The sequence below is a fragment of the Dermacentor andersoni genome, chromosome 5 (assembly GCF_023375885.2).
Source record: "Dermacentor andersoni chromosome 5, qqDerAnde1_hic_scaffold, whole genome shotgun sequence".
NCBI classification, from domain to species: Eukaryota; Metazoa; Arthropoda; class Arachnida; order Ixodida; family Ixodidae; genus Dermacentor; species Dermacentor andersoni.
In genome coordinates this window covers 185,720,047-185,733,498 of record NC_092818.1, presented here as the reverse complement: position 1 = coordinate 185,733,498, position 13,452 = coordinate 185,720,047, and positions in this window count along the sequence as shown.

Sequence of the window (13,452 nt, the reverse complement as noted above, 5' to 3'; positions counted from 1 at the left end):
TAATCGATCCCAGTTCGTTGCATTTAATAACCGTTTCTCTACATCTAGCCCTGTTGAATCTGGCGTTCCTCAAGGTTCAGTGTTAGGCCCTCTCCTTTTTTTGATTTACATTAACGACTTACCCAATGAAATTTCTTCTAACATTTATCTCTTTGCCGACGATTGCGTTATTCTTCGTGAAACTTCTGACGCCGATGATGCTAACATTCTGCAAAACGACATTAACGCTGTCTGTAACTGGTGCGACTTGTGGTTAATGAAACTAAACCCATCTAAGTGCAAAACCATGCACGTAACCCGCCGTGAACTTCCTCTTCCGACCTATTACCTTAGTAATACTGCCATGGAAGCAGTTAAATCCTACAAATACCTAGGTGTCAATTTAACCTCTACTCTTTCCTGGTCTTTACACATCGACAGCGTTATCAATAAAAGTAATCGCATGTTAGGTTATATCCGCCGAAACTTCTCTTCCGCTCCGCCATCATTAAAGTTAATTTTATACAAGACGCTAATTAGGAGTAAAATGGAATACGCTTCGTCAATTTGGGACCCATATGCTGAGACACTAATCCATTCTCTCGAACGTGTTCAAAATAATGCCTCGCGTTTCATCCTAAGCAATTTTAACCGCACGGCTAGCGTAACTTCTATGAAAAACATCCTCCAACTTCCACCACTTTCTGCTCGTCGCAAATGCTCTCGCCTGGCTTTGTTTCATAAAATATACTTCCATAATTCATATCTGCGCGATAATCTTATTTCATCCCCAACCTACATTTCTCCTCGCATTGATCATCATCATAAAGTTGGAGTTTTGCAGTGTCACACTAGAGCTTGTCACGAGTCTTTTCTTCCTAGGACGTGTCATGAATGGAACCACCTTCCCGCCGAGTTGATTGCAATTGAAGACCAAGCACAATTTCGTACGGCCATAATCAACACCATCGCTTCGGGCTTCACATGTGTATGACTACATCACTTGCTGCCTTCTTTGCTTTCTTTGTTATGTAACTTTTTTTTTTACCCCACTCCCCTCTGTAATACCTTGTGGTCTTGAGGGTATAATAAATGAAATGAAATGAAATGATTGTTCCTGCCGCTGCCTCTGCCGCCCGAAGTGTCTACAGGCTACATGGCTACAGGAGCTTAAATCCGACACAGGTACAATAAAATTCGGTGTACCACAAGGCTCTATCCTCGGCCCTCTACTTTTCATTTTATATATTAATGATATACTAAATATACACTCAACTTCAAATATGGTCCTCTACGCTGATGACACCAATGTCTTCTTTTCCGGTCCCAACCTTAGCTTGCTTGAGTATCGATCCAATACCTGGCTCAATGAACTGCGGATATAGCTTAATGCCAATAAGCTTGAACTAAACATGAAAAAACTAAATATGTGCTTTTCCGAGCTAAAAATAAACCTCTTGACCATAATATCCGACTATATTTTAATAACACAGAAATTGAGCAGGTGAATTCTCATAAGTTTCTAGGACTTCGTTTTCGCACTCACTTGGGCTGGACCGATCACGTCAACAGTCTGCGGATACGAATATTAAGATCAAGTGGGATAATTGAACGACTTCGTTATCTTCTTCCATTCCATGTAAAAAAGTTATATTTTTCTCTTATTCATTCTCATATTGTGTATAGTCTCTTAGTGTGGGGAACATGTAATAAAACTGACTCGGATAGGTTGTCCTCTCTACAAAAAAGAGCCTTGAACATTTCGGGTAGATATCCTGTTAGTACTAATGGCATGTATACCTCTTGTAAGGTGTTACCGCTTTTTCTATGCTACATACACTACTTAGCACTCCTAATCTACCAAAAAATAGAACATGACTTTGAATCTTTTTCCCGTACTTATTTGAATAGAGAAATCACACATAACTTGCGCAGAATTTCTTTGGTTCTAGGCCTCGCACTAATTACGGCACCCAGACTACAGATCACCAAATAACAATTTTATGCAACACATATCCAACATTAACTGCTTGTGCCCAGGAGAGTGCCAAGATTCACCAATTCAAGAAGAAAATGAGCCATCTTTCGAACACCCCCGGGTGAAATTTTGTTATGCATGCCTGCTGCATTTCATTGTTATTCCTGCTGCTCTGTGCGAACGTGTTTTCTTTTCTCTTTTACACCACTTACTATCGCTCATTGTTGATGACTTCTTCAGTATTATTTTCTGCCTGACCAGTGCTTGTATAATTGCTTATGTTGAATTCCTGTCTCACTGTCTTTGATGTACCACTGTTCTCACTGATATGTCACTCCGCACCATCTGCACCGACGTGTAATGCGGGTGTTAGGCCTCGTCAGGAGACATCTTAGTCGCCTTTAGCCTCTCCCCGCGGACCCATGCATTGTTGTCCAAAATAAATAAATAAATAAATAAATAAATAAATAAATAAATAAAAAAATAAATAAATAAATAAATAACCTTTTTGATGCTATTGCATCGCATTCCGTTTATACATTCGATAATTATCAGGGTCAGTTTAACGCGTACTTAATCTTTTCAACAAATGTGAACAATTTGGGCCGAGTGCGGTCAAGCTGCCAACCCGAGAGAGCTGCATATAAGGCCGGTGTATTTTGCAACTTCTAATGGCATCTTCGGCTGATGGTTTCGGAGTGATCTAGACCGTTCTCGCGGACACCGTTGTCTTCGATTGGTCGAAAGAGAGCTCGGGTTGTTCGGGTAGTTCTGTTCGGTCGCTCTCCCCCCGCGTCGAGTGCTCACAGGTGCTCCGAGCTCTATTGTCGGAGCAGTCGCAGATATTGAGAACGTCTCCCGCCACGTTATCACAGCACAGCGTCGCCGCTGTTGGCGTTCCACCTAAGCATATACCCCGTTCCATACATAGCAGTCAGCGCTCTGAAAGCTACGCAAGAAGTTCGGTCCAGAAAAGTTATCACTTCGCGCGTTCCGTCCATGCTTCGCTGCGCGCCAACAGCGTTCGCTCGCGCGAGCAGGCACGTGAGACTCCTCGCGAACAGTTGCAAATAAAAAGCCTTAAAAGAAAAAAAAATTGGAGGACGCTTAAGCTTCGCTTTCAAGAGTGGAACGCGATAGCGTTATCGCACCCCATTCGCACCGCCCACTCATTCGCTCGGCATGCTCTTGACGAGACGAAGGGGAGAAGCGGGTGAGTGGCACGCCACCTGTCGGGGAAGGGGTCTTCATTGCGAGAAAGGGGTCTTCTGCGTTTTCCGCAAGATGGCTCTGCGTGTGCGCCAAGCGCAGAAGAAATGTAGCGGAAACCTACTTCACTACTCGTTTAACTGCTACTTCTGTAATTTACATGCTCATAATTACCGATATACACCGCAGTATAACTTTCTACGGCATGTTTCTACGGCAACACCGCATTCACTAGAGGCGCTTTTGTCCCGCTTTAAACCATCGAACTCATGGCTGAGTGGTAGCGTCTCCATCTCACACTCCGGAGACCCTGATTCGATTCCCACCCTACCCATCTTGCAAGTTGTTTTTATTTATGAATAGCCTTCCGGGATTTTTCGCTCACGGCCGACGCCGCCGACGCTGGCGTTTCTGTGACACGAGCTCCTTAACGCGTTAAAATAAAGATCATGTAAAACAACGCATTAGAAGCCCTATACCCCAGTGTTTGTTTCTGAAGCTTAAAAATTGTTTCGTTCAGTATTGAGCCTATACAAAGAACAGTTGCGCACAGTTGCGGTCAATATATTGACTCGCCATCCCGACCATGCAAAAGTGGATGGCCAGCGAAGCTGTTAGGTATCACTCAAATGCCGTCGATGAGGATGTAAAATGTTTTACCGTTCTGCCTAGACTTAGCACGACACCGTTGCTGAGCATTACGATTCCGCGGTCTTCGACGCTCATCGTATTCACGCTGCCCTTCGGGAGTTTTATTGGGTGGTCTACCTATGGCGGTCTTGCAATGAACTGAATGAGTTGCTAGGCAGGTCTCCCTTCTGTAATGAAGTTTGGTGACGTCACTCACGGATTCGTATGCTGATGTCGCCCCTTTCCCAGCGGAGCAGCTTATGCAACCGTAATTTTCACCAGGAAACACACGTGGGGAGGAGGAACGTGCCTCGCATTGTTCACAGGTACCTTATCATTCATCACGCGATTTTGACGCTTGTTTTGTGCTTTTCTTTATTGAAATGAATACTGAGCTGTGTGTTGTATGCCTGATTCCAAAGGAGATATGCACTTTCTTTCGGTTCAACTTTTTTTTGTGCTGACGGACACAAAAAATTCTGACCAACCAGAGGCTAACAGCTTCGCTGCAAAACATCCAAGTGCGAACGAAGCCACTGCAGGAAGTCTATCTAGCCACCACAGTGTTGGCTGCTATGTATGGAACGGAGTATAGGCATGCTGGCGTCTCAGCGAACGCTGGTCCAATGCCTCCTTTACTAGATGCCAGCCGCGTTGCTCGCTTTCCCATTGCGGCGGCGGTTCCCTTAGTTGAAGTTAGTTCAGCATAAATTCCGTGAGGCGGCGCTCGTTGCCTTTTCAACTTCCGGCGGATGTGGCAGCGGCGGCTGAATGCTCCGCCGGCGCTTTATATGCGCGGGCGTCTGTTATGGTGGATCCACACGACAGACGAAATCCGTCTTTTTCGCGACGGACTGCGCATCACGTGACTACGCGTTACGGATTTGTGCCGTCCGCGCGTCGTCCGCGACCCCCACGGACAGAAAATGCCGAGCTATTTTTCGCATCCGGATTTTGGGGGTCGAATGCTGCGGATTTAGCCTAGCATGCTCTACAGTCTGGCAACGAGCGCGGCTTTGGGATCTTTCTGAAACAGCTTCATCGCTGCTGACACCATTCGTGTCCAATTCGGCAAAACAACAGCCATTGCGGCGAACCGTCGTTTCCTTTCGATCTCCATTTTCATTCAGAGTGAAAACACCTATGACAAAGTCTTTGTTACACCGTTGGCGCCATCTAGAGTGTGTAAAAACAAGTAATTATATTAACTTACGGCCACTGAGATCCCCCCGGGCCACCGCAACATCATTGAGGCCATGTTCAGCCAATACAGCCACTCTAAGCCTACACGCCGAGAATCTGAGTATCGCTTTCGGAAACGGTGTCCACTCATCACGAATAGATTGCTGTCGAAGCTTCTGGACACAAATTTAAACCAAACACAATCCTCAGTTTGAAAGTTACGGGCCACACAGTGGACGACGACGACTTGACAGGTTCGAGGCGGACGGCAGTCGCTTCGGGCGTAGCCGCCATCTTTATTTTTCCGGCGCGGTCGTCTACTCAGTCCGTCCGTCGTCTGGATGCGCTTCGCAGCCGGACGGGCGGCGGAATAAGCGTCCGCGGCACAGATTTGCGCGGAGCCGTCCGTCGTGTGGATACACCATTAGCGAGCGTTATCGCGGGCCTCCGAGATGGCAAAAGACGCCATGGTAATCTCAGAGGCCGCAGCACGTGATCTAGGTTGCAGACGTCCGCCACAAGCGGCGCTCGTTGCCTTTTCGCGGAGGAGAAAAAAGGGAGAGGGCCAGGAACCGAGTTTACGGACAACGCGGCTGGCATCTAGTAAAGGAGGCATTGGCTGGTCTCACCAGTACAACCGCTGTATTTCCCGGCAGCGCCAGCAGCTTTGGCTATAGGCGAAGTCGGACGTGTGATGTAGTCACGTGCTTTCGCCTCTACCGTTTCCTCCTCCGAGAGCGAGTCACGCGTTCGGCTTGCGTGCTTGTCCTTTGCCTCTGAGTTAGAGGAACGGAGGATATACCCGACCCTGCTTCGGGGAATGGAGGCGATCAGTTGCAGATGCCATGAAGTTAAGCAGAGAGTGTCTACGTAACCTCTGTTTCCCTTAGTCGAAGAAAACGGAACATTCCGGAACCATAGCGATTCCTAGAACATCGTCAAATAGGATTGCACAGTTTACTGCAAACATAACCTGAGCTACACCACAGTAAAGTGTTCTTAAAAGCGTGAAGTTGAACAGTGATCAAGTTGAATGCTATGAAAGATGGATTGTGGATAAGACATTTTATAAGTAACTTTTGCAGTATTGCTATGAAACCGGCCTGCCTGCTTATATTTAGCTCGTTTAGACGTTATGCCAAATGGCAACCCAGGTGAAATAACAATACAAGAAAGGGCACGCCGCAATTGAGTGGAAGCAACAACAAAAATAGACACAAATCGAAGCGTCGCTGCTCATGTACCACTTCGTTCCCCCGCCCCCACAGTCCTCTTTTGAGTCAGACGATATGTCCTCTGGTCTTGACAAGAGCGTCTGATGCGTTTCATTCCGTTCGGATTGCCCTTATCGCTTTCCACAGCACTACAGCGTTGCACCGCACTTACACAGTGCAACATCTCGGACAGGATCAGGGAAACCATACGACTTATGCAAGAGTCATGGGGTGGGCACGAAACCACTGCCCTCTTTTTGACGCCTCACGTGGGCTAGCGCATAGAGGTAGCAATGTGGACGAGAGGGTTGGAACTATTATGCTTAGAACGCTGACGCCGGTGGCCGACGCGTTGTTCCCATATCCCTCTCGCTTCACGCTGCTCAAGGGATACGTGCCCACCTGTCCATTGTGGTTGCCCATCCATGCACAATCTACGCTGCCGCTCCAGGGGATGCGGCGCAGAGAGAGTCATAATCGTGCACACCACGGCATTGTCTGTGCGTCGACAGGTTCGGAAGCATGAAGAAGCACAGCCAAGAAATGGAGCTCTGCCCCATTCAGGACTGGTTCAAAACACCTCGCTTCGAAGGTCAGACGACATACGAGGTCAGTGCTGGAATGACGACGAACCGCTTGGCACCTTACGCCATGAACGAAGGACCAGCGGATGTTATCAAGGAGAAGCCAAAGGTTGCCGGGGCCACACTTACAGCCTGGGGAGGATCATCAGACCGCAAGGAATTTCTTCCGAGCCGTGGTGACTGTTTAAAGGAAGCCCCTCGTCTTCTTAACTCTTCGAGCTCCTCGCTTTCCCCCTGAGTATAAAAGATGAAAGAAAGAAAGAAAGAAAGAAAGAAAGAAAGAAAGAAAGAACAAGACAGAGAAAAGTGCCTTTGTGTCGCTTTGCATGCGCGAGTTTTCGCACGAGATGTCGCTTTGAAACTTGTGGTCACACACACACTGTAATATATATATATATATATATATATATATTTGTATATGTATTTTTAAAATCTTGGTCCAAGTTAGCTGGGACACCCTGTCTATATACTTTCACACAACACTTTTCTTTTATGAGTTGTACGAACTGCTTCTCTTATATAGGAAGGGACGTAGCAAGTTTAAACAGTCACGCAGCGAATGTTACGAACGTTTAGGCATGTGAGAAACCACTACAAGAGGAGGTGTAGGAAAATGTTGCGAAAAGAGATGCAATCCGAGGCAGGACTTTTTTGTTTTTACTATTAGTTTTCACGGATTCATTTACTCGACTACAGGTTTTTCTGTTACTCCCCTGAGTCTCTCTCTCTCTCTCTATTCTTTTGCAGCGTCAGTTTTTACTTGCTCGTTAAGTGGCAATTTATCCATATACGATAACATGATTATGTGGTAGCATGTAGAAACGTACTGTGAACCACTAGCACAACCCATTCTTGCGAAGTGGTAGCGTAAAATGCTTCCCATTACACCCTTGTATTCTTCGCCGTCATTTTCATCATACCCATCTTTCTATCTAGTTCTGACAGAACGCAATTCATATATCTCGGCGGCACCTTTTTTCTGCTTTGCTCACAATCATTCTCATCGTTATGTTTGACTTCGCTCTCAACGACCGATGTCCAGCAGTCATCGTTTTCTTCTGACATCTGAGGCACTGAGATAATGAGACAAGTTTTGCTCTTGAGGTTTATGCAAGAAAAGGTATAGTTTTCTTTGGCGCTTTGTTCGGAGCCTGGTCATTTCCAAGGTTAACTGAGCAGAACAGATAAAACTTTATGGTTCGCTTTGCCTAAAGCGCACCAGACGCGACAGCGTCTGGTGCGCTTCGTCGAAGAAAAAGGATATTCGTGATAGGTTTTTCGGGAGACCGCGGATACTAAATCACCCATGGCCAGGTCAGTTAATGGCGTGTAACCATTTTACTCACAACCTCCCAACTCTTACAACACGGGGTCACATGGAAACCCAGATAGCTGTTCCAGGAATTGACTATCTCGTAAAAAATTAATAGACTTGGTGTCCGGGTCTGAGGCTCTCACACCAGCTGAATTCAGCAAAAGCTGGAATCGCATTTCGTTCTAATTAAAAAAAAAAAAACGAAGTAAACCTAGCTTGAATGCGTATGCCACCCAGACACCTTTCATCTACACAGTGTGAAGAGGTTTACGATACTTGCTAACCAAGACGATGAGGTCAGTACACATCCGCAAATGAGCAAATGCCTGGCCTAGAGTCATTGTTAGTGGCTCTAACCATTTGAGACGCGCGTGACATAAAATATCAAGGTGCTCCCATGTGGCACGTCTTGCATGAACACCAACGAACGAAATCCCTAATTATTTAATTTATGACAGAACGATACTGGGGGCTGACAGACGAGGCTGATAAGCGAATACAGAAAAAAAATATTGCGGGCGAAATATTAAAGAACTTTCTGTGTGCTGTGATATAGGACGCGCTTCTTGGACGACATTTAGTTTGCATATTAGGTGATCCGCGCGCCGCGAGAGCCTTTAGCACCCTCTCTTGAACCAGCATTTTCACAACGCATGCTTATTTATTCCAGTCACTGAATGACGAAAACAGCGAAGCACTAACGTGTAGTAATGCGGTTTGCTGGGTCAGTTGGTGCATGATGACAGCTTTGGGGGTTCCAGTAAGTACAGATGCGAGCACAAGAAACAGAAACACACAAATGTGCTTGTTGTCCAGCGTTGTCCTGTGCGTTTCTGTTTCTTGTGCTCGCGTCTGTACTTGGTGGAACTAACTTCTAGCGTCGGACGTTGAGCAAACGTTCTCAGTGGTGGCGACGTCATAAATGTTTCTTTCCCGGCTGTAAAGTGGGTCGGCCGCGAACTCCTTGCTTACAAATTCACAGCCAGCCTGACGACAGCCGTATACGGCGTCCTTCCAAGTCAACTTGCTCGCGAATCCGCCGCTTTCGAAATACCTTCCTCTGGGGGTGTCCCGGCATTTACTTATGGATGCTGTACGCCCAAAAGAAAGGCCGACACGGGTTTCCTTAACGGTCGCTATAAATTCATATTTTATTGCTTTGGCGCGAAGCTTTTTTACGGCGCCAATGCTGTTTCTATGTTACGAAGTTATTCTGGGGGCATTTACTGCTTTTCTGCGATCTTTATGTCTTGCTTTGTATATCACAGAAACAGAAGCAGGTGACTAACTAACGAGAAAACAATCTGTAAATACCTGTTCGTTTCTTGAATTGCATGGCTAGAAAGTCCCCACATTTTATAATTTCTTGCCTAAGCCTTCTGCGGTCGCAGATAACGTTGTACTAACTTACTAAATTATTTCGGAACACAACGGACGATGATTTCGCAAGAGCACTGGGTCCGAGAGATCGCGCTTAAGATTGGAAGAAAATCATGTGTGCAATGCAGTTGCGGACAGAAGCGCCACATGGAACGGTGGTTGAGCCTGTCGAAGCAAACTGAGAGCTCGGTGCAGCTAGTTGAGGTCAGAGAAAAATTCTAGCAAGATACGACTGGAATATGTCGTCACTTATGCATAAAATACTTTTAATTTATTTTTTGTTTATGCGAATACCTGCAACGCCACAAGGGCACTGTAGCCGGGGGCCACTACAGAGACACATTGGTACAGAAAGGACTGACTCCGGAAAGAAAATATACATGTACAGAAAGCTCAAATAAAGAAGAGTAAGACTAACATCAGCAAGAAATCATAGGCAAAGGCAACCGAGAAAACAGTAAAACGAAAACGTGAGTTGTTGCAATAGGCAAACCATAAAGACACAAGTGACAAAATGGAACATGGTAATATGCAGCCATGAAAAATTTAACTATAAGAAAGAGTTAAACTCGGAACAGGTTTTAGATTGATTAATGTTCTTAGGAAGCCTATTCCATACAGCTGAAGTATGCGGGAAAAATTTATTGCGGTAAACTTCAGTGCGACAGCGAAATCAAAGAAGTTCATAATCATGATTACATCGCCGAGAGACAAAGTTGGGAGGCAAAATGTACAGATGTTTATCTATTCCGGTGACACCAGAGTATATCTTGAAAAGCAGTTGCAGTTTTGCCGTCATTTGACGATGCGCTAGTGATTTCCAGCCTAGATTTTCTTTAATTACTGAGGCACTGCTGCGAAAACCCTAATTCCCAGAGACAAACCTGGCAGCACGGTTTTGAATTCGTTCGAGGTTTTCAACAAGGTGCGAGGTTTGAGGGTCCCACGCTTCACAAGCGCATTCAAGGATTGGAGCGCACATTTGCAACGTAAAGTAGTTCATTTACATTTAAAAGGGGCCTGATAAATATTACGCCTGATAAGGTTAAGTACCCTGAATGACTTTAAAGCGAGATATTAAATATGTTTATTCCACTTTAATTTGTCTGAAAAAGAAAGAAGTCAATATATTTATAATGATAAACCATTTCAAAAGAAAGGCCATCCAAGTTATAAAGGGATCTTACCAGCAGACGCTTTCGGGTAAATCACATGAACTGACATGTTGAACTGTTCAACGACATGCCCCATTTTCTGCACCATGCATGATTTCTGTTGAGGTCATTCTGTAAGCTGGAGACATCCCCTATGTTTTGCACATTTCTATAAACAACACAATCATCTGCATACAAACGCACTTTGGATTCAAGGCCGTCCGCAATATCATTTATGTAAATTAGAAGTAACAACGGCCCCAGAACTGAACTTTGCGGTACGCCCGAGGTTACGGTGACTTGAGTTGATGAAACTCCATTGACCAGAACATGGTGAGTGCGCCCAGTAAAGTAACTACTAATGCCATTGATTATAGTAGGGTGTATCGAGAGGCGTATCAGTTAGCTCCAACTCAGTAGTAATGTTCCTGGGGTGTATGTATGATAGCTTTATCATTTTATTTTGTAGTTGAGATCTCTCTATGCATGTTTAGTTCTCGACGAACGTTGATTAGTACTGTAAACCAGACCGCATGATATCCAGCATAACGCACTACGATTTCTGTCCACAAAAGAACCAGCCCCTAGCTTATGCTGTGACATCCAGTTTTCTCGTGGCTATGAGGAACATGCAGACTACTAGTCTGCAGACTACTAGCGAAATGTTTGCTCCCTCTAGTGTGTCGTCTTAAAACAACATTCTGTGCCTCATCATTGCATACACCCAGTAAAGTGAGGGGTGAATATTCGACGATAGGGCGACTTGAAAGAGCGTAGGTTAGGGCATGTTGGTATTCCATAACTGAGCTTTTTTAGCGCACGAAAAGGGACGAAAGACAGTGGCAAGACGCGGACACAAAGGGCGACGTAAAAGAATTTTCAATTGGTCTTGTAACATGGAAGTAACTCACGCAGGAAAAAAGGCGATGGTGAGCGTAAGTTTATTCTGATTAAAGAACGAGCTTGTGTCAACTAAAGAAAATGAAGTGTGTAACACGATGACCGTGACACCAACATGTGCACCTGAATTGTGGTTCGTTACACTGACTGACACTGCGTACAGTCGGCATCTATTTGGTGTACTTCCTGACGCAAAGCATTCAATATCGACCAGTGATGATCGCCATGATTCTGAATATGAGATCTGACTTGTGGGCCATTTGGTATAGATACACCTTGACAAAAAAAAAAAAAATAGAAGTGGCACAGCTTGTTGTGTGGACAGAGGGAAAACCTTTAGTTGTGAGTTCCACCTATTGCTCTGTCCGAGTAATAGGTGGAACTGTTTTTTCCCACCATTTTACTGGATGGTGTTATATTCGTGGGGTACAATTTAATACGATCACTGGTCTTTTTAGGCGCGACTAAATAGAAGTATTATCAGAAGTATTATAACACGGATACCATGTGAATGAAAAAATTTGCAAACATTCGCGTGCTAACTAAATTAACAATGAATATGTAAGCGTGACTGAACGAGGATGTAGGAAGAAACAGACACACGTAGACAGCGTTGTCTTTTGTGTGTCTGCTTCTTTCCGTCGCGCTTACACATTCTATCATAGATTCCAAACCAACTAGCCCGCCAACGTGCTTTAACTAAATCGACAAGGACGGTGTCACGCGTGCGAAGGTAAACATGAACACAACTCGCTCGATCAGCGCGGAAACTTGCTGTTAAAATGGTGGAGTGAGGAATCGCGGCAGCAGCAAGTGAATTGCCCTTCGTGCATCTCTCACTTCAACACGAATGAAACGTGGAGAGCACAGTGCATACGAAGCCACCGGCACTATACACACTGTGCAAACATCGCAGATCGCTTTGAAGCTAAGGCCCGCGCGGACGCGCACTTTGGCCACGTCGCAGATCGCTTTCAAGACACACGAGCGCCGGCAGCGCATCCCTACGGCCGCCGCCAAAGGCGTGTACTGTGATGATAGTGATCTAAAGAGAGGAGACGCTTGATTCTGCAACCCGTGAGGGAGCACGGCGAAGCGCTGTCAGGGGAGAGGGATTGGGAAGTGAAAGATGATAGAGGAAGAGGGAGGATGTGGCCTATGCGCGACAGGTGGCAGTCCGCAGTAATGTTGCCAGCGTTGTAGCGGGCGCTTACAGGGTGTCTATACCAGTCGAATTGATAAACTCCAGCAGGCTTCGCAGTGCAATGAGCTGGGGACACACCGGGAACAGCAGGTCAGTCTCTGTGGCCGCTGGAAGGCCGTGCCGTCTATAAGTGTTGATCGCTGTGGAGCGTTCCTGCGCCAAGGATGGGCAGGCACAAAGAAGGTGCTCCAGAGTCTCGGAGTCTCCGCACTTCTTGCAGGCAGGTGACGTGGCGTTGGTCTTGGCGTACAGCCGGGCCGCAGTTCAGGTGCAGGCAGTCCGCAAGCGCAGGAGTGTGGAACGGTCTCTTCTGGAGAGGCCGTACTCTGGAAGCGACTTGGGGGCATTGCCACTAGCAACTCGGGGGTGAGCAGGCACCGTAGCCGATATCTCGTGTAGTTAGAAGCCGCTACCGCTCTGGTAACCGGGACTACATCATGATGGGCAGCTTTGTCGCAGGTATCCGCCTCCTCGTTACCGGCTACCCCGACATGTGAGGTCAGCCAGCGGAAGGATATTGGGATTCCGGCGGTGGCTAGAGCCGTTAACTTGGCAAGCTGCAGCACCCGTGTAAGTGCTGCCCGCCGTGGAGCGCTGGCTTAGAGTCGCACACCACCGCCACCGGTTGCTGGGGAGGATGCTCAGCCAGGAAGTCGGCAGCCAGGTGCAGCACCGCGAGCTCAGCTGCAGTAGAACTTGCTGCAAACGGGAGCCTGCACGGCC